Source organism: Notolabrus celidotus, chromosome 20 (genome assembly GCF_009762535.1).
Source record: "Notolabrus celidotus isolate fNotCel1 chromosome 20, fNotCel1.pri, whole genome shotgun sequence".
NCBI lineage: Eukaryota > Metazoa > Chordata > Actinopteri > Labriformes > Labridae > Notolabrus > Notolabrus celidotus.
Window position 1 is genome coordinate 20079999 of NC_048291.1, and position 26598 is coordinate 20106596.

Here is a 26598-nt window from a genome sequence, read left to right on the forward strand (position 1 = left end):
TTTTTAGGTTGCAACTTCAGGGGGAAAAGTGTCTTCTACGGTGGCCCTGAAGTTCAAATCACAACGACAAATCAAAAAACACAACGGCAAATCAGAAAACAAAACGGCAAATCAAAAAACACAATGGCAAATCAGAAAACACAACGGCAAAACAGAAAACACAACGGCAAATCAGAAAACACAACGGCAAATCAAAAAACACAACGGCAAATCAGAAAACACAACGGCAAATCAGAAAACAAAACGACAAATCAAAAAACACAATGGCAAATCAGAAAACACAACGGCAAAACAGAAAACACAACGGCAAATCAGAAAACACAACGGCAAATCAAAAAACACAACGGCAAATCAGAAAACAACGGCAAATCAGAAAACACAAAGGCAAATCAGAAAACACAACGGCAAATCAAAAAACACTACAGCAAATCAGAAAACACAACGGCAAAACAGAAAACACAACGGCAAAACAGAAAACACAATGGCACCAGAAGAAGTAGGTACACTCAGTCCAATCAGCGACGAGTCATGTCCCCGGAGGGTACCTTCTTCTTCCAGTTTTGTTAATGCCGTTGTGTTTTTTGATTTGCCATTGTGTTTTCTGTTTTGACGTTGTGTTTTTTGATTTGCCGTTGTGTTTTTTGATTTGCCGTTGTGTTTTCTAATTTGCCGTTGTGTTTTTCGATTTGCCGTTTTGTTTTTTGATTTGCCGTTGTGTTTTTTGATTTGCCGTTGTGTTTTTTGTTTTGCCGTTGTGTTTTTTGATTTGCCGTTGTGTTTTCTAATTTGCCGTTGTGTTTTTTGATTTGCCGTTGTGTTTTCTAATTTGCCGTTGTGTTTTTTGATTTGCCGTTGTGTTTTTTGATTTGCCGTTGTGTTTTCTGATTTGCTGTAGTGTTTTCTGTTTTGCCGTTGTGTTTTTTGATTTGCCGTTGTGTTTTTTGATTTGCCGTTGTGTTTTCTGTTTTGCCATTGTGTTTTCTGTTTTGCCGTTGTGTTTTCTGTTTTGCCGTTGTGATTTGCACTTCAGGGCCACCGTTGTCTTCAGTTAAGCTAATAAAAAATAAAAAATCTTACATCATATAAAATGTCTGTATCTTCACAAGGGATGCACATTTTAAGTATTTTCCGTGATCGATTTTTGGAAATGCTAACGATCAATTGTCGATTAATCATAAAAAAAAACATTATTATTCTTATGTCAAAAACGAGGCCAAATACGCTTTTTTTCCCCCTAAATTATATTTTCTACACTACAGCAACAAAAATGATATAACTGACAGTATTGAATACGGGTACATGCTTAACACTGATTATCAACGATCAGGCTCAAAAAATATAACAAACAACCTGTGTTGTGTGATAGATATGGTTAGCTAACGCTAACACTGCTCACTCACCACCACACCTGCATCATTTTCCGCTGGGTCTCGTTGTTCCTCAACTCAACGTCTCCTATGGCCGTTATTTCTCTTAATTCTGTACTGTTCCTGATCTCTTTGACTTCTAACAAGCTCAAAGTAAAAAGCTTGAGGCCATTGAGTGGAGATGATTAAACATTTTCTTCCTCTTTATTGACAAAACTGGCATTCAGATCCTTATTTATAAATGTTGAACATTAGCTTAACCAACATTATGCTACGTCACATCCAGTTGTTGTTCTTCATGCAGGAGTAAAATAAAATTTGCAAAAATGACTCCAGAAGCTACTTTAGTGTATTAATTCATACATTTTATTGAATAGAAATTTTCAAAATCCTTTTCCATTACATTGATTCACTGGGGTCTCCAACCTGCGAGTTGCACTTCAAGTCAGTTCTCTTACACGGCAATATCTATTTAATGTTTGCTAACTTTAGCTTTGAGAGTCTATAGCAAAACTCATTGGCTTTTTCTTCATATACATTTTTGAAGAAATGCGTGTTATGAAGTCACATGACCTTGCTTTACATGTCCTTTATCTACCTCTTGTACTCTCCATCTCACATCTCGTTCATCAGTAAAATTTACATTTGTATGTTGTTGTGAAATGTGTACGCTAAGGTGTGAGTACATAGTGTTAGCCTAATTTATAGAATAAATGTACGATGAAATTTCAAATGCAAGTGAATGCTGACTTTTTTAGCATTAACACTGAAGTTATTTTGTAAGCATGGCTCCTTATAGTATTATACTATATGAGTGTTTGTTAGGTTACCATGTATGGTCATTTTTGCTTATAACTCTAAAATACATATTAAATAAAATATAATATATATGATATATACAAAAACGCACATACAGATTACAACGATTTCAAGTTATACACACATTTAAAAAACATTGGTAGTTCAATAGACCACATTTGTGGTCTATATAATACAGTTACTGTGACTCCCTGTTAAGATAGCTGATTACATTTAATTTGATTTCTGTCCCATTTACATAATGACACAATACTGAATCAACCTAGTCTGATCAAAACACATAAAATGACCACTATCTTCTCACGCTTGTTGACATGGTGGTGGTACATCATACTGCTTGGTGCCAAGACCTTACTAATTTGAGACCATTGGACTGAATTCATACATCGCTAATGTTCACTCCACATCACCATTGTTTCTGTGGTGCCAGTATTCAAGTTTAACACACAATGTGCCACCTCCTGTTAAGAGTGTATAATTGTTTCAAGTGTCTGTGTGACTGTTGGGAGTGAGACATCATATAAGTCAGAGTTTCATTTGAGGAACTCTTATCTTTCAGAGGGCGCTGATTTCCAATTATGGGCTTATTGAAACGGTTGGTATCTGAACAACGCACACATTCTGTTGCTATTTATAAAACTCTAAAAGACTAGATAGTATTTTTAATTTTTTGATTCAACCCTTTGCACACAGACTATAAACTCTGGTAGTCACTAAAGATTGATAAGAGATGATTTTATGTTGTTGCTCTCTCTTTGTTTCATAGTCTAAATGCTGCTTTAGTGTTATCAAGACTCCGCCCAGTGTTGTGCTGGTGTTGTGTGAGTACACTGGAGTTTAAGGGTTGCTTAACAGTACCCTTCTTAAACAAGAAGTCTGTAAAAGGAGGGAGTAATGCAACACAACACACAGACAACTTCAACATCCTGTGTCTTCTTCCTTGTCTTTTACAGTGATCGCAGCTTTTATGAGTAAAGGAAGGAAGCATCTCGACATCTACATGCCACCAGTGAAACAAAATAAGGAAGAGGAGAAGAAGAAGAAGAAGAAGAAGAAGAAGAAGAAGAAGAAGAAGAAGAAGAAGAAGAAGAAGAAGAAGAAGAAGAGTTCTTCCTCTTGTCTGTACGTCCACGTATCCATCTCTCCATCTAATAACCTGGTCAAAGAGAAGAACACACAAGTCCTCTCTATCCAAGCATGTTTCCGTGGGCAATATCACAGTCTCACCTTCCTCCTACTCCTCTTCATCATCATTATCAGCTTCCCTTCAGACATATCACAGCAGTCGTACTGTTACACTCCTGTTATCTCTAAAGAAATCGCAATAGATGATTGTAAAAAAGTGCTGTTTTGTGCATCGTGCGTAAAAATAACAAAAAAAGGCCATGTATGTTTTAAGCTATAGTATTTGATGTATTTGTTGCATTTCTCTTGTTATTGTTAGCGTGATGTGTATCCTCACAAACTCGAGACGTATAAGCAGAATACATCCAAAAATGACACGAAACCCCAGAGCCCTTTGACTATTTAAGACATGAGTTCATGAGAGGCTTTTAGTGAATGTGTAGTGGCTGTAAAAAAGAAGCTGTTTCATGTATAAGTTAACCCTTTAAATATACAGTTTGGAACTTCTTTATGTTCTGTAAATAGTATATATAGACAAAATACAGTATATGATGAGAATAAATGATCAGTTTAAAGTCAGATGATATCAGTATGACTCTTCTTCCTCATGTCTCTGGAGATGTTCAAATTACTAGTTTACTGTAATAGTGAAAGTTTACGTTGGATTGTTGGCCTGTCTGTCTGTGTTGCGTACAGTACAGTTCAGTCAAGCTAGTGTCGCTTCGACAACCTCAGTGTTAACGATAAAAAATATATCCTGCACTTTTAACATCGACTCAAAAGACCTTTAGTACTTCTATCGGGGGGTTCTTTGTTAGAACTATGTGTCTTCTGGTGTGCATGTGTGGAGAACCAACTGCTGCATGTGTTCAGTGTGTGTAAGAGTGTGCGTGAGTGTGCGGTGGTGCTTTTGAATGTATGCATATGTTTATGAGTGTGTGAATCCAGATTTAGGTCGTTGGTAGTTACTTTGTGGGGGGGTTTTCATGTCGTGTGTTAAGTGCTGATCGTCCAAAGTCCTTGTTTCATTTTGATCATTGACAATGTGTGTGTATGTGTAAGTGTGTGTGTGTAAATATATATATCAAAAACATGCAGATGTATTATTGCAATAAAAAGCACAGATGCACATGAAAAATAGAGTGGTGTCTTTAATTTATCGATCTTCGATGGATGTTGAGCACTTTAACCATTTCTTTCAATGCTTTTAATATGATCATCCTACCGAACATTAAAGGGGAATACTATGCTTTTCAATTACCTTTTTAGGGGGGGAAGATATTATCATTATTTTTAAATAATGTTATAAGCTGTGAAATATTGGAAAACTGCTTTAGAATGATGTACCCACAAGAATATATAGTGCAAAAAAATTGGCTTAAATTAATTGTCAATAAGATAATGTTATGAATAATGGTGTATTTTTTTTTTTGCATCATTGTCTTAATATTTATTAAAGAATCTGAATACACCAGGGTCATTTTAATGTAATTATAAATAGGAAAATAGTCATTTATACACACTGAGTATGCCAAAAATCTAATTTAATGTATGTGGCGAGGGAGTATATCATGAATAAAAGTCTCTGCTTACACTATTTATATGTTTGGTTAATAATTGAACTCTCCGTTTTAAAAGTGGGTCAACATAGCTTGTCTTTCACCAACTATACTGTCACTTATTATTGATGCTGTTGCAACCATTGCAACTGATTTCTATAGCTTTTTTTTTTTCTTTTTACGTTGTGCAGGGTTTCTTTGTAAGCTAAATCAGACTAGTTTGCTTTTCTAATAAAGACTGCATGGACATCGCAGGCCTACTAAATTAAATATATGTAGGCAATGAGTTGGCTTTGTATAAGCAAAAACATTCCAAAGTCCAAAAGTTAGTGCCCTAGATTTTTGGCAGTGTTGTCCGAGAATAGAAAATCATCACTTCCTGAAAAAAATTGGCACACAGAGCAGTTACAGTAATGTACATGTGCTATTTTACCTTTGCGAAGAATACTTTAGGAAACATCTTGGGGATAACATAATCGTACACTGTTTCATCACACACACTGGGATCCTATCTCACCCCTCTTTCTGCCTGTCACTTACTTTCACTCTCCCTGTCCCATTAAAGTTACTAACCATGGACCTTTCTGGAGTCCCTGAGCTCCCTTGTCCCGTAGGCTCCTACCAGACGGCCTGCTGCTGTGGATGTGCCAGGCTCCAGCTGCTACAACTACTACTATCTGTCTCATTACTATCATCTCTCTCTCTCTCTTAATCTCCCCTATCCCTCTTTCCAACCCCAACTCGGTTGAGACAGATGGCTGTCTAACATGAATCTGGTTCTGCTCCAGGTTTCTGCCTGTTAAAAGGAGGTTTTTCCTTGCTACTGTAACTAGCTTAATACTGCAAGGTGCAATGCTCATGGTGGATTAAGATATGAGAGAGATAAGACTGAGTCCTACCAGTAAGAGGGGACTGCATCTTATCCTATCTTGATGTTGGGTCTTTGTTAAAAATTAAACATAGAGTATGGTCTAGACCTACTATGTTTGTAAAAGTGTCTTGAGATAACATTTGTTGTGATTTGGCACTGTACAAATAAAGATTGATTGGTTGGTTGAAAAAGTTTACGACATTACCCTGTAAACCAGGCATAAATTATTCAAGGATTTAATTCATTATATACTCAACAATATCAACAAAATGTGTTGAAACCTGCATTTCTGTTTCTTCAATGACCCTTAAACAAAGCATCAACCTCTTAATGAATGCTATTCAAACTGTTATTGGCTGTTAGCTTACTAGGCTTTCTTCCAACAGAAGAAAAGTTAATAGTATTCATTTGGGGTCCTTTCTTGGTAATGTTGAAAAAGTAAGTATAAACTAAATTTTAATTAAGCTTTTTTTTTGTCTCGTTTTATGAGAGTGAAAAAAATGCGAGGTATGGCAGCAGCCGAACTGTGTATAACAATTTTCGGAATTCAGCCAACTGTGTTCAATTATAGAATTTCATTATTAAAATGTCAATTACATCTGCATTAAAGTGTTTTGAATTGAAAATGTTATTTTGTGTGTGTGTGTGTGTGTGTGTGCGTGCGTGCGTGCGTGTGTGTCTGCAAGAAGTGTTCTATACAATAATTATAATAAAAGTAATAATCATGATAATAAGAGGAAGACAAAAACAAACAAAAAAACAATGTTTATACAAAAATAGAGCAGAAATAACCTATAGACAAAAATCAATGAAAGAGGGAAATAATACACATGAACAAAAATATAATTTTAATAATGGTAATAAAATATTCATTATCAAGTGATGTAAATTAGGCCTCTAATAAAGTTGAACATATTCTATTTGTCTTTGAGATTCAAGATATAGGCCTATAACATTCATATAATCAGCTTCATTGTGCAACTAAATTGTTGATAAACGCAAAGTATGTTGTTGCTCTTGGCCTCTTAAATGTGCACTTTTGTCCAAAACTTTCAACCAATTATTTTGAAAAGGAATGTTGCTGGGGAAACAGTGAGATTCCCCTTTAATTCACACGGGCTCTCGTCATTATGCAACCCTCACTGCAGCCCCCCTGTTCGGCCAATAGAGGACGCTGTGAGGCCTGGTGGTGATTTCTCCCCGGCGGCAGCTTTACTGCTCCTGACCCGCATTCACCCGTACTGTACCGGCAGGCGGGGGGGAGGACCGAGCAGCAGCACAGAAAGCAAATAAACGCTGTAGAGTTCCCCTGCAGACCGTGGCCATGGCTTTGGTAGTCCCTGGCAGACACGGCGCTCCCGTCTCCTCGCACCTGATAGCGGACTGAGAGGGGAGCGAGCACCGGGGGAGAGAGAGCCACGCCGTTCAGACGGTGAACCAGCAGGACTCGCTTTCATTTCAACGTGTCTATTCTTTTTCTTCACGTGTTAACTCGGCTGTTCCTTGTTCAACGAGCTCTATGTTGACGGCACAGGAGGTGGGTTTCTTCCACGAGTCGAGCATTGGTGAGTGTGTTATTTTATAGCGAAATCCAGTGTGCTGTTTTCTATATGAGGCGGCGGTACAAAGCGAGGGCTGTCCTCACTTCAACCCGGGCGCTGCGCCGGCCCGCTTACTGTACTGTACCCATATGTTAATGCAAAGACACGCAGCGGACTCAATGTACCTCTGCGTGCCATTTGAGAAAGTGATCCGCATGACTGCCATGTGCTTGTTTTTACTGTTCTGTTCAGGGACCTGGGTCAGGTAGGGCTGAGTTCACGGCTATGGTTGGAGCTATATGATCAACGCAATAAGAGACCTGTTAACCTACACCCTGCCCTACATGGCTGCTCAGTCTGGACGGTCCGTGAGAGATGTCACTTAAGTAGGTACAGAAATAGGGCTTTGTGCCAAGATCGTGGTACTATATGTACTGTACTGTATCCTATATTTCCATACGTAGCCCTGCCAATGTGTGGATTGCTGCACAGCCACTGTCCACATTCCTTTGCTGTGACATATCCTGGTAGGTTTGTGTGAGGGAAAGTGTGCCAAAGTGTGCTTAAAGTGCTCCTGGAGACTTGATATAAATAATGTATGTGTTACAGGACAGCATGAAATATGAAATGTAGTTGCAGCCTATGGCTGCTCTTGCAGGCTAAGGCGTGGTGTACATGTATGATCCTGTGCATTGTGTTAATATTACTGGTTGTCTTTGCATGTTTGTGTGTGTCTGTGTGTTTGTGGTTGACTTACAGGTGCGATCAAGCTGATGAATGTGATATTTGGATGAGAGGGCAGCATCATTTGGTCTCTTCTGGACCAGTCAGACATGATTTACGGTCCATCTGGGGCTCAAAACTGCAGGTCAGGATGCGCTTGGTTAGTGACCTGCACAGACCTCTCAGCAGCACACGGGTGTCAGTCTAGTGTGAAAACAATTAACAAGTCATTCCCATGACCCGTCTACATAACGTGCTATGGGTTTTTGCAGCATGCATCATGCACATCTTTATGTTACCTTTGACCCAATTTTGGTCTGCATCGTCACAGAGGAATCATATGAATGCATGTAGTGTTTTCAATTGCAGAAGGGGACATGGGAATGAAAACGCTCATATAACTGTAACTGGGAGTAAAACAATGAATGAATGTGGTACCAAAAAAGATATTTCCCAGGAGCGCAGAAGACATGCCTCTATAAAATTACACAGGAAGCACTCTCACTCGTGTTGTTTACAAGAGTTTCCCCCAGTAACCCAGTTATGAGTTAGGAAGCCGGCAGGTTTTTATTAGTTTTCAGGAGCAGCTCAAAGATTTATTAGTATGTATGAGTTCTTCTATCAGTCTTTGTTTTTTTTGAAAGAAAAGCAGGATTTGACACACAGTGCTCCTAAATCTGAGGTTTAAAATCCTATAATGAAACTAATACCTGTTCTGCAGTTGAATTCCACTCGTCAGGATTTCTCTGACAACATAAAGGAGCACATGTTTATATTTTTCCATGTATTCTCTGTCTTAGAGAAACACTCTGTTCATGCATGTACATATACAAACATGCAAAGCCATAATCTCTGCCTGCAGCCAGAAGTGACCTCTTTTGACGTCCATTCCTAACGCTGCCCTCCCCCTCCCCTTCCATTCCCATAGCTCATTGCTGCGAGGCAGCGTCCTGGTTTTCTGAGGTTGAGGCTTAATGTATAGCGAGCAGGAGGGGAAGGCGGGTGGGTGGTGGGGAGGGGGACTGTGTGAGGAAGAGGGAGGGGGAGAGACAGGAAAGGAAAAACCTGTCTCTCTCCTTCCCTCCCCTGCCCTGCCTCAGTCTGAGGGAAATCAGTTACATAACAGGGGCTGTGGAGGCAGCCGCTGCCCCAGTCCCCAAGGTCTCACCGCCTGCTTACATCTCAGACATATAGACTGAGGGGGGAGGGGCTTATCATCAGCTACACATTCATCCAGTTCAGCTTGTCCCCTTATTTAATGTGATACCAGTGTTTTGCACATGTTCCATCTTATGCTAGGTGTACAACTATTGATTTATAGATCCTGAGAAAAATCACATGCCATTACTTTACTTTGAATATTTTTCCACATCAAGTTAAGCGATTAAAAAAACAACAACAACAATGTACCATAATCATTTAATCTCTGGATTAATGATGTGTTTTTAGAATATTGAAATACAAAAGGATAACAGGAAATAAAAGTGATCTATGCCATATTGTACAGAAACCAAATTTGTATACATGGACTGTATGATAATTGGAAGCTGTTTCTGAAGCCCTGTTTTGAAGCCTATCGTCGGCGGGTGCCATGTTGGAAATGCTGAACTCAACCTAACTGCTGACAAGCTAGTGTGAGGTGAGGAGGCGGGCCTTTCGCCTCTTTGCTAACAGTTACAAGGTGCCTGCCTGTCAATCAAGTCAGCCATCCCTTATTTAGACAAAACTATTAGGTTTAATATCTTCAAATATAGCAAGTTATAAAAAATGCACAGAATGTACAGTTTGTTCCGACAGAGAAATGATCTATTCAGACCTAAACCAGTTTTGAACCAGGCTGTAAACGGGTTTATTATTGGTGTAAAGATCGTCTTTTTTGAATGAGTGTGTCTGTAGTTTCCGGTGTTTCTGCAGCCAGCCTCAAGCGGAAGCTCTATGAACTACAGTTTATAACATTTTTGCATTGGCTTCATATTATAAGACCGGAGATTGCCGAACTACCAGTTGGTTAAACGTATTACTAATGCTATTATTATCATGGTAGGCCTGAAGTAGGCCTCTTTGCTTTAGCACAGCTACCCACCGCAAGCAGGTGCTGTCGTTTTGGCAAATGCCATTAGACTGTATGGGTGCCAAATACTTGCAACCCCTACTGTCCCTTAAAGTGAGTAAATGTTTCTTCATAATTCACTTAGCTTGTCTGCGGAATATAAGCTTGTCTATATGCACATGTAGCTGTGTTTCCTGTGCTGTTATGAATTAACCTGCTGCTACTGATGCTTTTGTTCATTAAGTGTTCACTAACCTGAACCTCAGGAGTCATCTGGCAACAAAGAAAGACAGAAAACTAATGTCCCAAAAATATTTGGAAGGTTTTAATTCACATTTTCAGCTGCTGTTGGTAGGAACGGTGTAAAAACCTTACTTTTTTTCTGCTGGGTTTGGAGAAAAGGTCATAATACCAATCAGCACTCATCTGTACAATGTCATTTAGCAGATCTGTAAGTGAAGTAATTTGAGATTATGGCGAAATATCTGTGTTTTCCAATGCCTTTGTATCAAGCAATGTTATTATTCCCCTCGTTCCCGTTATCACAGACCAATCAGAGCTACTCCCCAACCCTCTGTCCTGATTGGTCGAGTGGTGGCCCCACTATGTTGCCCTGATTGGCTGGGAAGCCACTACTTCCTCATAGAACACGCACAACAATGTTTTGTGGGCAGGGTTACGACAGCAGAGAGGGGAGGGGTAGTGTTGACATTCAAAATCTCTCTCAGAACTGATGTTTATATCACGACTACCAACAGCAGCTTTAAGTACTATTCTTGTTGATATTTTTACAAGAATGGGTAAAATATGCAATTTTAGATAACCTAAAAAAAAAATCTGGAAGAAATCTGAAGTCCACCCAATATTGGGAACCCCATCAGAGACCATGTTGTATATCACACAATAAATTAACCAATCTTATTTGTATAGCGCCAAATCACAACAAATTTTATCCCAAGGCGGTTTTACAAACAAAGCAGGTCTAGACCGTATTCTATGTTATATTGTTATAAAAAACATCCAACATCAAGACAGGATAAGATCCAGTCCAATCTTACAAACAGGACTCTGTCTTATCTCATCTTAATCCACCATGAGCAGAGCACTTTGCAGCACTTAGCAAGTTACAGTGGCAAGGACAAACTTCATTTTAACAGGCAGAAACCTCGAGCAGAACCAGACTCATTATAGACAGCCTTCTGCCTCAACCGAGTTGCGGCTGAGGAAGGTCGTGTCTGGTAAATTTGACACAACCTATAATGCATAACCAGCAAAGGTAACACATGTGGGCGTTGACCTGTGGGGAGGACTGAAGGCCCGTGATTCTGTTAGTCAGAATTTAAAATTTTGTTTAAACGACTAGGAAATTAGTTGCTTCAATTTCAGTATGTGAACATATTCTGGTCTTTGGTACCCTCCCTAGAGTGGCGAGGGAACAGTGAGGGGGAAACATTTATGAAATTTGTACAAATAGACATCAGTTGTGTTACTTAAATCATCAGATATTTTGAACAATGTTTCCCTGCGTATTAATCGGTGTGTCTTGCCCTCTCACTCTTAACTTCTCCAGACAAAAGCTTACCATCTTGTGTTGCCCATGACTTACACAACACTGCACCGAACTTGCCCCGCAGGTGTGGGGACACTTGAGTAAACATGGGTCGACACAAGTGCTGCATTGACAGCTCATATTTGTGGCAACAGAGTTAATCAGCACCAGGATGAGGTACTGCTCATAATGCAGATACTCACACTGAAAAAGCCAGGTCACATAACTGAACATCTGTTCCATCCATCAGGCTTAGGTATCTGTAGTAGCGGCATCATGTGACACACAGACTCAGCATGCAGAGTGGTGAGTTTACTCTGTGATCTGATGGAGGTGCAATAATGGGATATCAGATGAACTGTTGTTGGAAATTCATCGTAGAGGAAAAGGAAGTGGCGGGAATTTGTAGCATTTATCAAGTTACAGCGACAAGGAAGAACTTCCTTTAACAGGCGGAAACCTCAAGAAGAACCAGGCTCATGTTAGACAGCCATCTGCCTTGACTGAGTTTGGGTTGAAGCAGCCTGTGTTTGGTTAAGTTGACACAGCCGATCATGCATAGCCAGCACAGGTAAGACATGTATAGTGCCAAATCACAACAAATGTTATCCCAAGACGCTTTACAAACAGAGCAGGTCCAGACAATACCCTGTTATAGTATTAACTAAGAACCAACATCAAGACAGGATAAGATCCAGTCCCATCTTACAGACAGGACTTCGTCTCATCTCATCTCAATCCACCATGAGCAGAGCACTTTGCAGCATTTAGAAAGTTGTAGTGGCAAGGACAAACTTCCATTACAACCAGACTCATGTTGGACAGCCATCTGCCTTGGCCGAGTTGGGGTTGGAAAGAAGTGAAGTGACATTTAAAGTGACATTTCCTTTTGTTTTAAGCAACATCAATGCACCAGATGGAGGATTTTAGTCACGGTTATGATAAATAAATATTCATTCTTTCACCTCTTCCAGTTAATCTGAAGAGACCTGCATCAAATTCATTTCAAAATAACCTTTATGTTGCACAAATGTATTTCCTCTCAGATAACTGTTAAGTTATAATCATAGGCGGTGTAATGGATAGCTGCAGCCCCATTCTGTAGCCTTTCTGTCACGCTTACGTTATGCTGGTGTTATGTTTCGGACTTTGAAATTGCAAAGTTTGTTTTATCGGCTTCCTATGGAATTTATCAGTTTTTAATAAAGTAGAAGAGATGAAATACTTCCAGTTGCTTTGCTCCTTTGATTTCTGCAGTTTGATGACTCGCATGATTGGTGAGAGACGATGGTTTAGGGGCTGTTTCCCTTCATGTTCACTTCAGAGTAACTCATGTCATACTCAAGTCGATAAAACCTTTAAATTCAGTGTCTGAGCCTCGCTTTCTGCTGACAGCACTGTTTTGTATCTTAATATCACATCTCTTCTTTGTATGAAATGTGTAATAACATTTATTTATCTCTGTTACCAAGAGTAGCAGCAGAGACTCACACACACATGCACGCACGCACGCACGCACGCACACGCACACGCACACGCACACAAGCTGCTCTGTGCTGATCTGGATCCTCAGTGTTGGTAAACACCCTGCTGAACAGAAAACATGTGGGGATGAAAAATGATGCTGCCCTGATGATGATCTGTACTCAGTAAATCTGTTGAGTGTGTCTGTGTTGTCCACAGTAAGCTTATTAAAAAGAATGTATCTGTCTACTTACAGCTGAACATTAACAGCAACCCAGACATCACATGGGTATTCAGACAAGTATGAGGTTATCTTTGAACACCCTTAAAATATCTCACACTTTAAATTGAATTACTCTAATGACTTATTTACATCAGTTAAAGGAGAGTGACACAGAGGTGCAGTGTTTAGGTGCTGCTACCTTATAGGACGTCTGATGCACAGACGGACCTATAGGGCTGGGCAATAAGTCGATTTTTAGCAGTTGAAGTACATGCCCGGTGCACAGAGGCTATAATCTTCATTGTGGATGACCCTGGGAACCCCCAAAATCAACAAAAACTATGATGTTTATATTATACAAACATCTATGTTTATAGTCATATGTACTATTATATATACCGAAATGTTAAAACTGAACTTGAAACCGTTTTTGATTTATTATCAGTTAAGTTTTTGAAAACGCTGTGACACCTGGTTAAACTGGGCAGGGTTTACTTGGATATCTATAACAATATAAATATCTTACCAATAGGGATGGGTCATGATTTTCAAATGCTTGAATAATCAAAATCTAAAAGTTAATGCCAGTAGTATCTTATTTTCAAAAAATTTCATAGTTTTTTACCGATTGTAATACCCAATTCCCGCCATACAGTGGCTAAAGAGCGTTTTATAGCTGTTTGCTAACCGCATTAAGTAACAGCAGAAGAAGAATGCATGAAGAATTGCATTAATTAGCAAAAGAAGACAACATTAGCGACTGTCGCTGGAAATATGTGTGTAGTGGAGTGAGATTTAAAAACGGAGAAAATTGCAAGGACACTGTGATTGTTTGATTGAATTCTCAATTGATACACATTAACTTCATAAATAAAACCCCAAGTCACGCCTGCACATGTGCAACAGAAATACTCCGTCTTCTAACGTCTCTTTGTCGCCTTTACCCTTAATGGCTGTTGGCTTAATGACATGTTAAATTGTAATGTTCTATATGAATTTAACTATTCCCAGTCACGTTCCCAGAAGCTTTAAGGCAGACACCCTCTGCCCTTTGATGCTTGCTATTCCTCACTCTCTCTGCCCTGTTTCCCACTCTATCCACCGTTCTATCCTCTGAGCAGAGACATTAAAAGCACAAGGAAATGTGTTAAAAGGCATGTATTACTTTGAAATCAAAGTATTGATGCTTTGGGTCATGGGATACAATAATTGAAGTGCAGAGGAATGACGTAAATATATTGCTGTAGCAATGTTTTTCTTTCCAAGTATTCAAATCCTGCCTTGAATCCTTAATGAGGCAGCACCGTAACTCTCACCTTGTTGATGGAGGTGTAGAGATATCTGTCTCATTGATCCAAACCACTCGGCTGTTTTGTGTAGAAGAAAGTAAAATGATTTCATGTGTGGCAACACATCCAAACACTTTATGTAAAGTGTCAGATATTTTTGGAGTGTCTCTAAATGATCTCAGACCAGGTTTGGCATTTTTTATCCTTTGCAATGACTCATTGCTTCTCAGCACACATATCATCGCTGTCAGGCAGAAACCTCGTATCTCCATGTTTTATCCTTTTATTCTTTTTTAGTTATTCAATGCTATTGATCCACTTTTATGTGTCACTAGGCTTTCTAAAATTAAAGAGATGAAAAATACTTTTAAAAAAGTGCTTGTGGTTGAATCTAATAAATGACTCATAATTTTTTTTACTAGCTAGAAATTAGTGATTTGGAAAAAAATCCTCACGATGCATATTTTTGAAACCAATACTGAAAATTACAAATTTCAAATTTTGCTCTGTCAGTTAAAAAAACCCAAACATTTATTCTTGTCAGTAAGAAACCTCATATCTACATGTTTTATTGTTTTTATTTTTGAATTAATCAATGCTATTGATCTCAATTTTATGTGTGATACTAGGCTTTTTAAAATTTAACAGTTTAAAAGGAAAAAAGAAACTTGTGCTTGAATCTCATGCTTGAGTTAATTTTTTTTTCTACTTCCTGGAAAGTTGTGGTTTTGGAGATACAAGGTTTCTGCCTGACAGTCACGATATGATTGGATATAGGACTATGATAGGACTCTGTCAGCAACGAAATGTGAAATCACCTTTTTTCTGACATATTACCCGTTGTTACCCTTCAGGTGTGCATAACTTTCACAATCTACACTTGTCTTGAAGAAGAAAATGCGTGCCGCGCAAAATGTATCCACTTTTAGAGGCAGGTCATTATCTGTTTTTGTATCAGCCGACATTAAATAGACTAAAGAATGAATACAGCTAGAATGACAGTGAGATAAAGCTCAATGGTTCTCTGTTACAGGTGTGTGTGGAGATAGATCGTAAAGAGATGAGCAGCGCAGAGTATGAAACGAGGGATGACTGATTGAAGCTATTATCAATTTTGAGCTCTCCTCTCCTCTCCTCTCCTCTCCTCTCCTCTCCTCTCCTCTCCTCTCCTCTCCTCTCCTCTCCTCTCCTCTCCTCTCCTCTCCTCTCCTCTCCTCTCCTCTCCTCAGCACTCTTCTCCTGTCCTCTCATTTCCTTTCCTCAACATTCCTCTCCTGTCCTCTCATTTCCTTTCCTCAGCACTCCTCTCCTTTCATCCGCACTCCTCTCCTCTTCTTTCCTCAGCACTCCTTTCCTCTCCTCAATCTCCTCTCCTCTCCTAAACACGCCTCTCCTTTCCTTTCCTTAGCACTCCTCTCATCTCCTCTCCTCTCCTCAGCACTCTTCTCCTGTCCTCTCATTTCCTTTCCTCAGCATTCCTCTCCTGTCCTCTCATTTCCTTTCCTCAGCACTCCTCTCCTTTTATTTGCACTCCTCTCCTCTTCTTTCCTCAGCACTCCTTTCCTCTCCTCAGTCTTCTGTCTGCAACACGCCTCTGCTCTCTCATTTTCTTTCCTCAACTCTCCTCTCCTCTCCTCTCCTTTCCTCCTCACTCCTCTCCTCTCCTTTCCTCAGCACTCCTTTCCTCTCCTCAATCTCCTCTCCTCTCCTCTCTTAAACACGCCTCTCCTTTCCTCAACAATACTCTCCTTTCCTTTCCTTAGCACTCCTCTCATCTCCTCTCCTCTCCTCAGCACTCCTTTCCTCTCTTCTACTCTCCTTTCCTTCCCTCAGCACTCCTCTCCTCTCCTCTCCTCTGAAGTGGATGTACATACTTCACATAATGTCTGACTGAGCTCAGTATACATGGGCTGTTCTGTGAGCTCACAAACATTATAACAGCCTCAGGGCTCCTCCGTGGTACTAGTTTCTCTGGAATGTTCTGTTCTTTTCTACTTAGGCAGGAACATCTTTATTTAATGCAGCCTCTATTAAATTAGTGTTGAACGCCAGATGTAGACATGCATCTCCCACACAGAACATTAAACATCTATCAGTCAGCCGAGGACGATCCTCCCTCCATATGATTGGTAATAAAGGTCTTAAATTGGGGTTGAGAATCTCAGGAGTTATGCTGTCTTGGGACTTGGATGTGAAGTTTAGTTCAGTATGAGTCTTCATGTTGTTTATCCGTACTTCAAACATGAGTTATGATGAAGCAGGACACATTGACTTTTACAATCGGGAATGCAAGAAGTTGTCTATACAGGGATTTATGCTTTATGGTTTAATACTAATGCATTTTAAAAACTTTATTTATTTTTTCATGTCAAAATTACAAAGTGAAACAGCTTCTCCTTGAGGCGATAGGAAGATTGTTTGTCCTGCTCCCAGAGGCTCGTCTTGAAAGACTTTTTATCTTCAAGCTCAGTCCTCAGGCTGAAGCCTAAAATGTTCTCTTTAGTTCCACATGGCTCTTGTGACGTCCATGTTTGGCTTTGCTTTGATCCATGTGAGCTATACTAGCAGCTTAGATCTAGTAATAGAAATATCTTGCTGTTGTCCATTCACGCTGGAATATTTGGGAGTTCCCTTCCCTCCTCACTAATCTCCATCAGTGTTATTGATGTTATTTTCTCACTGCATTAAAAGTCTCAACTAAATGAGAGAAACCGAGACCTAAATGTTGGGCTGGGCGAAAAAACGCTAATGATAATTATCGCAAAATGATTTGCTACTTTTTTCTAGGCTGTATAAACATTACACAGAAGTGACAGCGTGGACAAAGGAGAAACCAGACAGATTGATGAAGCAGCAGAGGAACTTATAGCCAACTTTTAAAGAACATTTGTCTTATTTATGTTAAGAAAACTTATGTAACCTGTAATTACACCCCAAACTGCTGGAAAGAGAGGGGGTGCTAATGTGCCTCAAACCGCCCAACATTAAAGAGAAAAAGAAGACGGCGATGAACAGCCAATTATGTCGCAGAGTCTGTGGGTAAACTATGTCAATGTGGCTTGCTAAGTGTAGCTAGCACCACCAGCCTTCAGTCATCCTTGCAGGTTAGCATACACACACCTGTAGATGTGCATTATAAAATAAAAGCAGTAGCCATTAATAAGAACTACAGCCTGGCTAGTGGCATTGGTTGCTTGGACACGACACATGACGGGCATTTCAGGGCCTTCAGCAACAAAAACGTTAATAATTCTTCAAACTAATTTGTGACTACTGACAGTAATGACGTTTCATTGTTGGGTCATATAATCTTGTCCATCCCTGTTAAAGATTAGTTAAAAAAATATTAGTACATTGGCTGTTTGGTGCTGGCCAGATTCATTGGACAGGGGAGTTGCTTTACAAAAGAAATACTAAATAAATAAACAAATCAAATAAAAAAACAAATAAATAATTAAAGAAATAATGGATTAATACAAAAAAAATAAATGAATAAATAAACAAATATATTAATAAATAATCAAATAAATAAAGGAATGAATGAATAAATAACTGAATGTCTAAAAATTAAGCAAGTAAATAAATAAATACATAATACATTAAAAAAAGAAGATAATACAAATGGAAAACACACTAAATTAAAAACAACTGGCTGCTTTGCTCAAAGAAGCTGATATGAGCTAAAACATTAAAGCTTCAAAGCACTTTAAGTTCCCCTTTGAGCAAGGTAGTCTTCACTGATCTTGTCCCCTATATGTATAAGTTCTGTTTTATTATTATTTTTTGTTAAACAAAAATCTCATCCTCTTTCTTTAAAAAGTCAAATCTGTCACTCATCCAGAGTCTTTGCTGGCAAACTGTTTAAAAGAAAATGCTGTTTCAGCAGCATGCTGAGATCAGTTTGTCTGACAGCCACCCTGTGGCAGCAATTTCAAGCTTTAAAATGATCTGTATCTTTATGCTGTTACTCTTCCTTGCTTTTGTAGGTCATAAAGAGACAATTCAAGGCTGTTTCATAACCAGCTAAAAAGTCCTTATGCGAGCTTTAATCAAAAACAGAGCTGCAGCATGATCAGATCATGGGGCATCAGGGGACTGTAGATTTTGGCTCTGTGGGTTACTCAATGCTAGATTTTCTTTTTTTTAAATCATACATTATGTATTCATCAACTGATGATAAAAAGAAAATAAGAAAACACACAGAAACAAAAAAGAAACAGCTTTAAATTGAAATTTTTTAGCACCACAGTCCATGGAAGCAAGCAACAACTGCCAGGTGAATAAAGTAGAAGTGTTAAAAACACAACAGCGATTCCTCGGTAGGTTTTGGCATCTGTATGTTGAAGGGAACATGGCTAATAGAAAAGAACCCTCCAATTTTCTTTAAATCTCCCTGTAATACCTTGGGTATCAAATACAAAAACAACAAATACACAAACAACAAATACAAAGCTTCCAATTACCGCTCTCTCTCACACTCACAACTGTTTGTCCACGTGAAATGTCACATCTCAAAAACCTACGTATCAAATTAGCTCAGACCTCGAGGAAATTATGCGCTTAGTTGGTGCGTTTTCAAGCCTTTGGATTACAGTGATTGATCCAAAGGCAGCCAATTAATCAATCAATCAACATTTGTTTATCTGCAATCAACAATTACGCAACCAAGTCCTGGGCCAGTATATCCGGAGTTCCCTCCACTGTTTTTTTAATCCCTCAGCACCAGTAAGCAGTAAGCAGGACAGCATACTAGTGAGTGTAGGCATGTGCTGTCACTGCGTTCAGAACTCTCTGTTCTCTCTCTGTTTCCCCTCCCTCTTTCTCTGACTCTAATGCTGCGCAGTCTCTTTCTCTCAGTAGCATCTCTCAGGGGGATGGTATTGTTTTAGGGGATAAGAGGAAAGACTAAAAAAACTGCTTTAGTGGGATGAGAGAAAGACTTCATAACAAGCTCTCATCCCTCCAGGGAGAATTCTCTCACACACGCATACACAAATGTTCTCAGAGAGTAGACATAGATCTACATAGTGCAAATTACACACACACATAAACTCTCTGCCCCATGGAGAAAGGAACATGGACTGGCGTCAGGAGTGGCCACAACAGGAAGTGGTCCAGGGATTACATTAAAAGGACGGACTCCCTGCTCAGAATGAACTTCTGCAGAGGAGGTCGGGTCTTGCTCCTCCCCTCAGGGGGGTTTCAGCAAGTACAGTAAAGTTCACGTCATGACTCTCGAAAGGGAACTTTCCCGGACATAAACGTCTGAGAGAGATGGGAGAGAGTCGCTATGATCTGTACTGAGATCAAGATAGAAGAGGACTGAAGTCAGGGAGGCTTGGTAGTGACAGGATGAGGCTCCAGATACGAAAAATTACACTGAGTTGCCTCTAATGTACTTTATCCGTATTTATCTATCCATCAACAGAGCTGTTATTGTTTGTCTTTTCTTTTTGTGTCAGATATCTCAACTAGAGATGTCCTGATTAACTTTTCGGCCCCTGAGCTTGATCTGACCTTTTAATATGAAGTATCTGCCGATGCGGAGTCCTATCTTCAAAGTAGAGGAATAAATCCAGTGTGTTGCAAGGCACAGCAATGACACGGGAAAACCGTCAGAGCTCTAAATGTCTGTTGTGAAACTCGAGAACTTAAAATCTAAACTGTAATCTTTTAAGCTTTTTTTTCGCTTTCTCAAGAATATTCATCCTTCCTTGGAAAGTCAAGAATTTTTTGATTTAGCATAGTGTAGCGTTGCATATATGTTGCATATATATTTTTGGTTGTTGTATCAAATTGGTTGTATTGAACACGGCTCTACTGCTACAGCTTCATAAAACAATTGTACTGCATATTTTGCAAGGGGAATGTTTGACTGTTGTCACTTTTTAGTGTAAAATATTTCCGCACTGCTGACATTTTAGCTACGTGCTTGCTAATGCTAATGTAACAGACTGTCCTGTGTTTGATATATGTTTTACGCCTTTTTGAACCATATGTCCATGGTACTGTGGACATAAACTGTAGGCAGCTGTAAAGTGGGTGTAGTTGCTGCAATCATGGCGCAATCCTAGATTTTTTTGAGACATATGCCATGGATCCACTGTAATCTCTTACACCACTGACTGAGCATAGCGTTAGTTCAGGCAAATCACAAAGTCAAGTTCGTCCCACAGAACATAAGCTGCTCTTAACACCGGTCCCTATCAGCTGACAGCTTAAACAGCAAAATGGCCATTATATTTGAACGTCTTTAGTCTACCTTTTCTCGCTGCTCCCCCTGCAAACTACTTTGCAACCCACCACAATGCGAGCTCCTCATTTATACTATTTCTGATATCACCAGTGTCATATGTATTGTCGCTGATGTCTGCTCTGTACCCCTGGGGTCTGTGCTGTTGCTCTCCCTGCCTTGGCATTTTATGTATGCACATGGAAGAGAGAAGAGTTGTGCTCTCCCCACCTCAGGCTATGCCCTTCCACATACTGTGTCTGATTTCACCAGTGTCAGGTATTGTCACCGATACCCACTCTATTCTGCACCCTTGGGGTCTTTGCTGCTGCTCTCCCTGCCTTGGCATTTTATGTATTCACATGAAAGAGAGGGGAGTTGTGCTCTCCCCACCTCAGGCTTTGGCCTTCCATGTGGGCACGTGAAAGGGCAGGGAGCTCCCAGAACAGAGCCATACCGCCAAATATAACTTATTGCATGCAAATAATTTAAGTCAGTTTTGACAAGAGTAGTTTTTACTGAACCGTGTTTGCCTCCCATGTAAGGGATTCAGCTTTTTTTTTTTAGTATATATATCAGCGATGGTTGAGATAGAGCGTCTGAAGTACATCTGAGGGAAAAGAAATAATCAATTTCTCAACAAAACATGATGCAAAGTGACCAAAGCTTAGCTTCATCCAGAAGAATAATTTTTGCTTGATGATGTGTAGGTGTGAGTACACTGCAGCACATGGCAAGGAGGTCCTTGTGGAGGCAGCTATAGAGGCAAGGCTAGCCTCACTATAGAAGGTTAATGGAGTAGAGTCAACAACACGTATCCTGACACTGTAGGTCAGCTTCAGTAGACGCCTCAGCTTTAGTACACAACCTATTTTACAGTATTAAGTGTTCTTAGCTCAAATCAAGCTGCAGATATTCAAGTGAAGATGTGAGGATGAGCACAATAGGTGGCTGTTCTAAGTGCCAGAGTCATGTGATATGACTCCAGGCTCAAATTAGCTCTCTCATAAAGCCTCTAAACATTCAGATAGTGGGTGGATTTTTTGTCTTCCATTTAATTTAAACCAAATCAGCTCTACATGGATGAAAGAGACACGCATACACTAACACACACATTGAGTGCTGTCCTATATATTCTCCAGCCTCACGGAATTAAATACTAAATTAAAAATTAAAGCAGAAGGAGCCGCTGCCCCCTGCTGAGTTTAAAGTGAAAATTAGATCGGAACAATGGGGAGCCATCCAAGCTTTATGTTGTCCACATCTCCTGAAGTTTTTACTCTTGACACAAGGGCACAATTACAATTGTAATTTACTGATACAGTGCAAACTATTCAGACCTCTCAGGTCATCTGGGACAGGTATGCTTTCTGTCCCTGGAGTCAGAGCAAACATGAAGGAGCAGTGCTCAATATTTATGCTCCATTTATCTGGGACATACTCACGGAAAATTGCAGGTCCAAAAAAATTCTGTAATTTGGAATCAAGCCTGAAGACTCCCTTGTTTACTGTTAGCTGTCTTTGAATCAATTCAACTCCAATAATTATCACAGAATCTATCATTCTGCTGCTCGTCTAAAATGTTAAACTTGAACCATCTGCAATAATGTGTTGTTCCTATCTTCTCATGCCGTCACTGTACGCAGGACTTGTTACTGTGAGTGAGCTGGGGAGGGGCGGGGTATGTAGTTTTGGTTCCGCTCAGAGGGAGAGAGGTGGGGCAGTGTGGAGAGGAACTGACTGTCTGTGGAAGAAAGAAGTTATTGTAACGCGACATAACTGCATTGATAAAAAGGATACCGTGTTCTGTGTCATCTTAAACTGAAGACAATACAATGTCATTTTTTGTTTCGTTTCAGATTTTCCACACTGGCGTTGGAACTTCACATCCATTTCAATGACGACGCTCTGCCACCTGATATCTGTGGCAACAAGGAACACCAGCCTCCATCTTCCTAGCACCAGGTTGGTCCTCTTCTGGTCCTCATTTTCGCTTGATTGCAGTGGATATGGTAGAAAGTTGACCAATTGCCAAACAGTCTCAGCCCTAAATTAATTTACTAAAAGTCTGCACAACTGTCCCTATTTCTATTTAAAAAAAGTTGATGCCTAACTTTGTCTTTTTGAATCATAGCAGGGTGAAAAAAAAGTTTAAATTGATACACGTAATCACTCTGCAACATTTAAACCAGGCTACATGACATGAGGGAAATTCTGCAGGATGCACTCTACAGCTTCAGAGTGAGACACCAGGAAAATCTGATTATTAATTAAAGATCTCATCTGACAGCTCAGGTGTGAAATCACATTTAGTCACGATAAGGGGACGCCAGCAAAAGAAAGGTTATTTAAAATGAGAGACACTTTCACATCAACTCAAATACAAATTACATTTCTCACCAGGGTCCTTCGAGGCAGGTCATATGATGTACCTGTTAAATTTGCCTCTTTGTGGCTGAAACTTTAAATACAATCAACATTAAAATAGACAGTGTTAGAAGCGTATCATGCCTGCAGGACAGCAACAAGTCAGGAACGGACGACAGCATTCAGTAGAAGCCTCCAGGTTGTTTGCTTCAAATGTCTGTTATTTTTTAATGAGACATTGAAATATTCTTTGACATGCCTGAGCTAATTAAGTGTTCACTTTTACAAAAACCTTGTCAATTTTTATGTGCTTAAAAATTCATGTAAAACAAGCCTTTATTTGCAAATGTCAGTGTTATGTGTATATTTATGACGATGATATACACTGTTAGCACTGACAGTGTGGGCTAATAGCACATAGCACTGCAGGTTCTGAGTAAAGCGAAATGGAGCTGCAAGCCTGGAAGGAGACTTGCTACTTTTCTCAATCTAACATGATCCCGACATGTTACTCTTATTTTGAAAGGAAGCCTGAATATCTCTTCATATGGCCAGACTTCCTGCAGCCAACAGAGCCACCAGTCTTCCTGTGCCCACTGAGACACAGTGGAGCCTTTAATTAGAGCATTATTCTGTTGTTTGATCAAAAGAAGGGAAATACATTTTTCATTACCATATTAATGTTAGTGTGTAGTCACTGTGATGTTGATAGCTTTTCAATGTAGTGAGTACTCAGACCTATAGGAAGTGAATTGAGTGGGTCCCTGGGAAATGTAATGTGTTGCAAATAGTACATCAGCTAGCTGGTAGCTCAGCTGATTACATCTATGTGTCCAATTGGAAAATAGCAAAATGGGCATTCTATTTAAACTACCTTAGTAAGCCTTCTCTTGCTGCTCCCCCTGCAAACTGCTTTGCATCTCAACTCCACACCAGCTCCTCCTTTTCTGCTGTGTCTGATTTTACCATTCTGGTAAAGACCCTGGGAGGTCTTTGCTGTTGCTCTCCCTGCCTTGGCTTTTCATGTGTACACCTTAAAGAGAGGGGAGGTGTGTTCTCCCCACCTCAGGCTTTGCCCTTCCACGTACTGTGTCTTATTTCCCTAGTGTCATGTGTGTTGTCACTGATGCCTGCACTGTTCAGCACCTCTGGGGTCTTTGCTGCTGCTCTCCCTGCCTTGGAATTGTATGTATGCAAATCAAAGAGAAGGGAGGTGTGCTCTCCCTACCTCAGGCTTTGGCATTCCACGTAGGCACGTGGAAGGGCAGGAACTTCTAGAATATAGCCATACCACTGAATATAACTTATTGCATGCAAATAATTAAAGTCTTTTGACGAGAGTGGTTGTCAAGTTCTTTAATTTTTGTGCAGCGTCCCAACTTGAAAGGACAGACAGACAATCAGACCAAAAGTGACTGGACTCCACTCAAATAGGTCAACATGTATCTTATTTCCTCCTTTTATTTGATTTCTTTCATCCCAGAGTTTTTAGACACAGTTCCCATTAATTAGGTGAAAAACCTTTAAATAAAGGAATAAAAAAGACAAAAGAAATACCTGCATCAAAACACATGCAAATGCAACATAATCACAGAGCAAGAAACCAAAAAGCAGCATCTGATTCAATGTAACTTAAACAACTGCCTTTTTATCACAATTAATATAATAAATAAATCAATTCAACTTTCAGGAGACCTGCCAAAACGAAGTTATTCAAATAAATATATTTTATCATCTCATATGAAATAAGTCAGTTATTTATTCATTAATCATGTATCATGTGTGTTTTTAACAGTCCCAGTATTTATAATCTTTTAATACAAACTTTAACTAAACAGACAGTTCAGCAGCGCGCAGATGAAGCGCGTGCCCGAGCCGGCACCGCAGCAGCAGCAATCATCAGCTGACAAACACACATTCAAAAACCAGCTCCTACTGGCTGCCTCTTCGGTTTCTTTAGATTGTCCTCTGCACCACTGATCTACTCCATACAGCAGTCTGTTTTAAAGTGCAGCGCTTCTGCCCGCTGCTCTCCAGTGCGCGCTCTGACCTGCACCAGGTGCGCCTGATGAGACACCTCATGCCCTTCTGGGTAGACGCTGTTCACAGCTGATTTCTTGTTTATTTACAGATTTATATTCAGATTTATACTACATACTAAACAATCTAATCATGATTTAGTATATTTATCTAGTCATTATCATAACATATCTTTTGTTTATTGATCCATTGATCTGTTTATTTATTTATTTATTTGTTCTGCATAGCAGCATACGTTTTAGTCATACTATATAGATACTTATTTTTGTAAACTCACCTAGGATAGAGTAGATTTTATTTCTAATATCATAAATATATAATATAAATATATAAATATAAATATATATATCTATATTAAAGCCTAGTTAATTATGATTAGTTCATTTTTGACAGTTTTTAATTCTATTTTTACAGTTTGACTTGACAGTGGTCTTTACTGAACCGTATTTCCTCCCATGTAAGGAATTCAGCTTTAAAAAAAAAAATATATATAAAAAAAAAAATGCTGAATTCCTTACATGGTCTATAAGAGAGGGGAGGTGTGCTCTCCCCACCTCAGGCTATGGCATTCCACAAAGACACACGGAAGGGCAGGGAGCTCCAAGAACAGAGCCATATCGCCAAATAATACATTGTTTTGACAAGAGTAGTCCTGACTGAATTAACATGTGTAATAAGATATCTCCAAATGTATCTGGAATTTACCAATGATATACTGCTCTTACTAATTATTACAATATATCTTACCTTTTTCTTCTGTGGTATTTTTAAAACATTTACCTACACTACTTATTTGAGAACTTATTCGAAATGAATCTAACAGAATATACATAGAACTCATAAGAGCATAAGAAAAAGAGCATGCACAGGCATATGCTGTATTTTTAAAGCAATTTTAGATATGGATATAGATGAAGAATGGGGTGGTAGTCTCTCAATCCATAGAAACTTGGCTTGGGAACCAGAGGGTCACCTATGGACCAAGTTTGGAAATTTGGCTGGTAGCTGGAGAGGTGCCCTTGAGCAAGGTACCAAACCCCCAACAACTAGGCACAGTTGGGTGGCATCCTCCTCACTCTGACATCTCTCCATTAGTCCTGTTTGTGCATGTGTGTATATCAGCCTGTGTGTAGCATGATCGACACCACAGTGGAAAAAATATAATTTTGCCACAGTGATAAATAAAGCATATCTAAAAAAAGAAGAAACAAAAGGATCTGCACATAAAGAAAAAATTAAACTTGCCACATTAAAATAGATGGAAATTAATTACATGAATTTAGAGCCCACAATATTTTGTATCTGATTGTTCTGCAACTGTTTCCAGCATTCTTTAACCAAAATACAGCATTCTGAAAGTCCTGTGTCAGAGTTCCTAC

General features: G+C 39.4%; 2 protein-coding genes across 11 annotated transcripts in view; both read left to right on the top strand.

Annotated features, from left to right (window-relative positions):
• The window catches only part of LOC117832961 (vesicle-fusing ATPase), a 60657-nt gene extending 56577 nt beyond the window's left edge, over positions 1-4080 (top strand). For 2 of the 4 annotated variants that reach the window (XR_004635294.1, XR_004635293.1), the window contains 2 exons: positions 2746-2781; positions 3140-4080. The gene's annotated coding sequence lies outside the window, so the exon portion shown is untranslated. The remainder of the gene's footprint in view (positions 1-2745; positions 2782-3139) is intronic. The other 2 variants (XR_004635292.1, XM_034712292.1) reach the window with 1 other exon arrangement.
• A 2778-nt stretch (positions 4081-6858) lies between these two features.
• The window catches only part of LOC117832181 (thyroid hormone receptor alpha), a 146626-nt gene continuing 126886 nt past the window's right edge, over positions 6859-26598 (top strand). For 2 of the 7 annotated variants that reach the window (XM_034711189.1, XM_034711194.1), the window contains exons 1-4: positions 6859-7306; positions 7535-7668; positions 8042-8150; positions 22672-22777. The gene's annotated coding sequence lies outside the window, so the exon portion shown is untranslated. Of the gene's footprint in view, positions 7307-7534; positions 7673-8041; positions 8151-22671; positions 22778-26598 lie in introns of all 7 variants that reach the window. The other 5 variants (XM_034711190.1, XM_034711192.1, XM_034711191.1 and 2 more) reach the window with 5 other exon arrangements.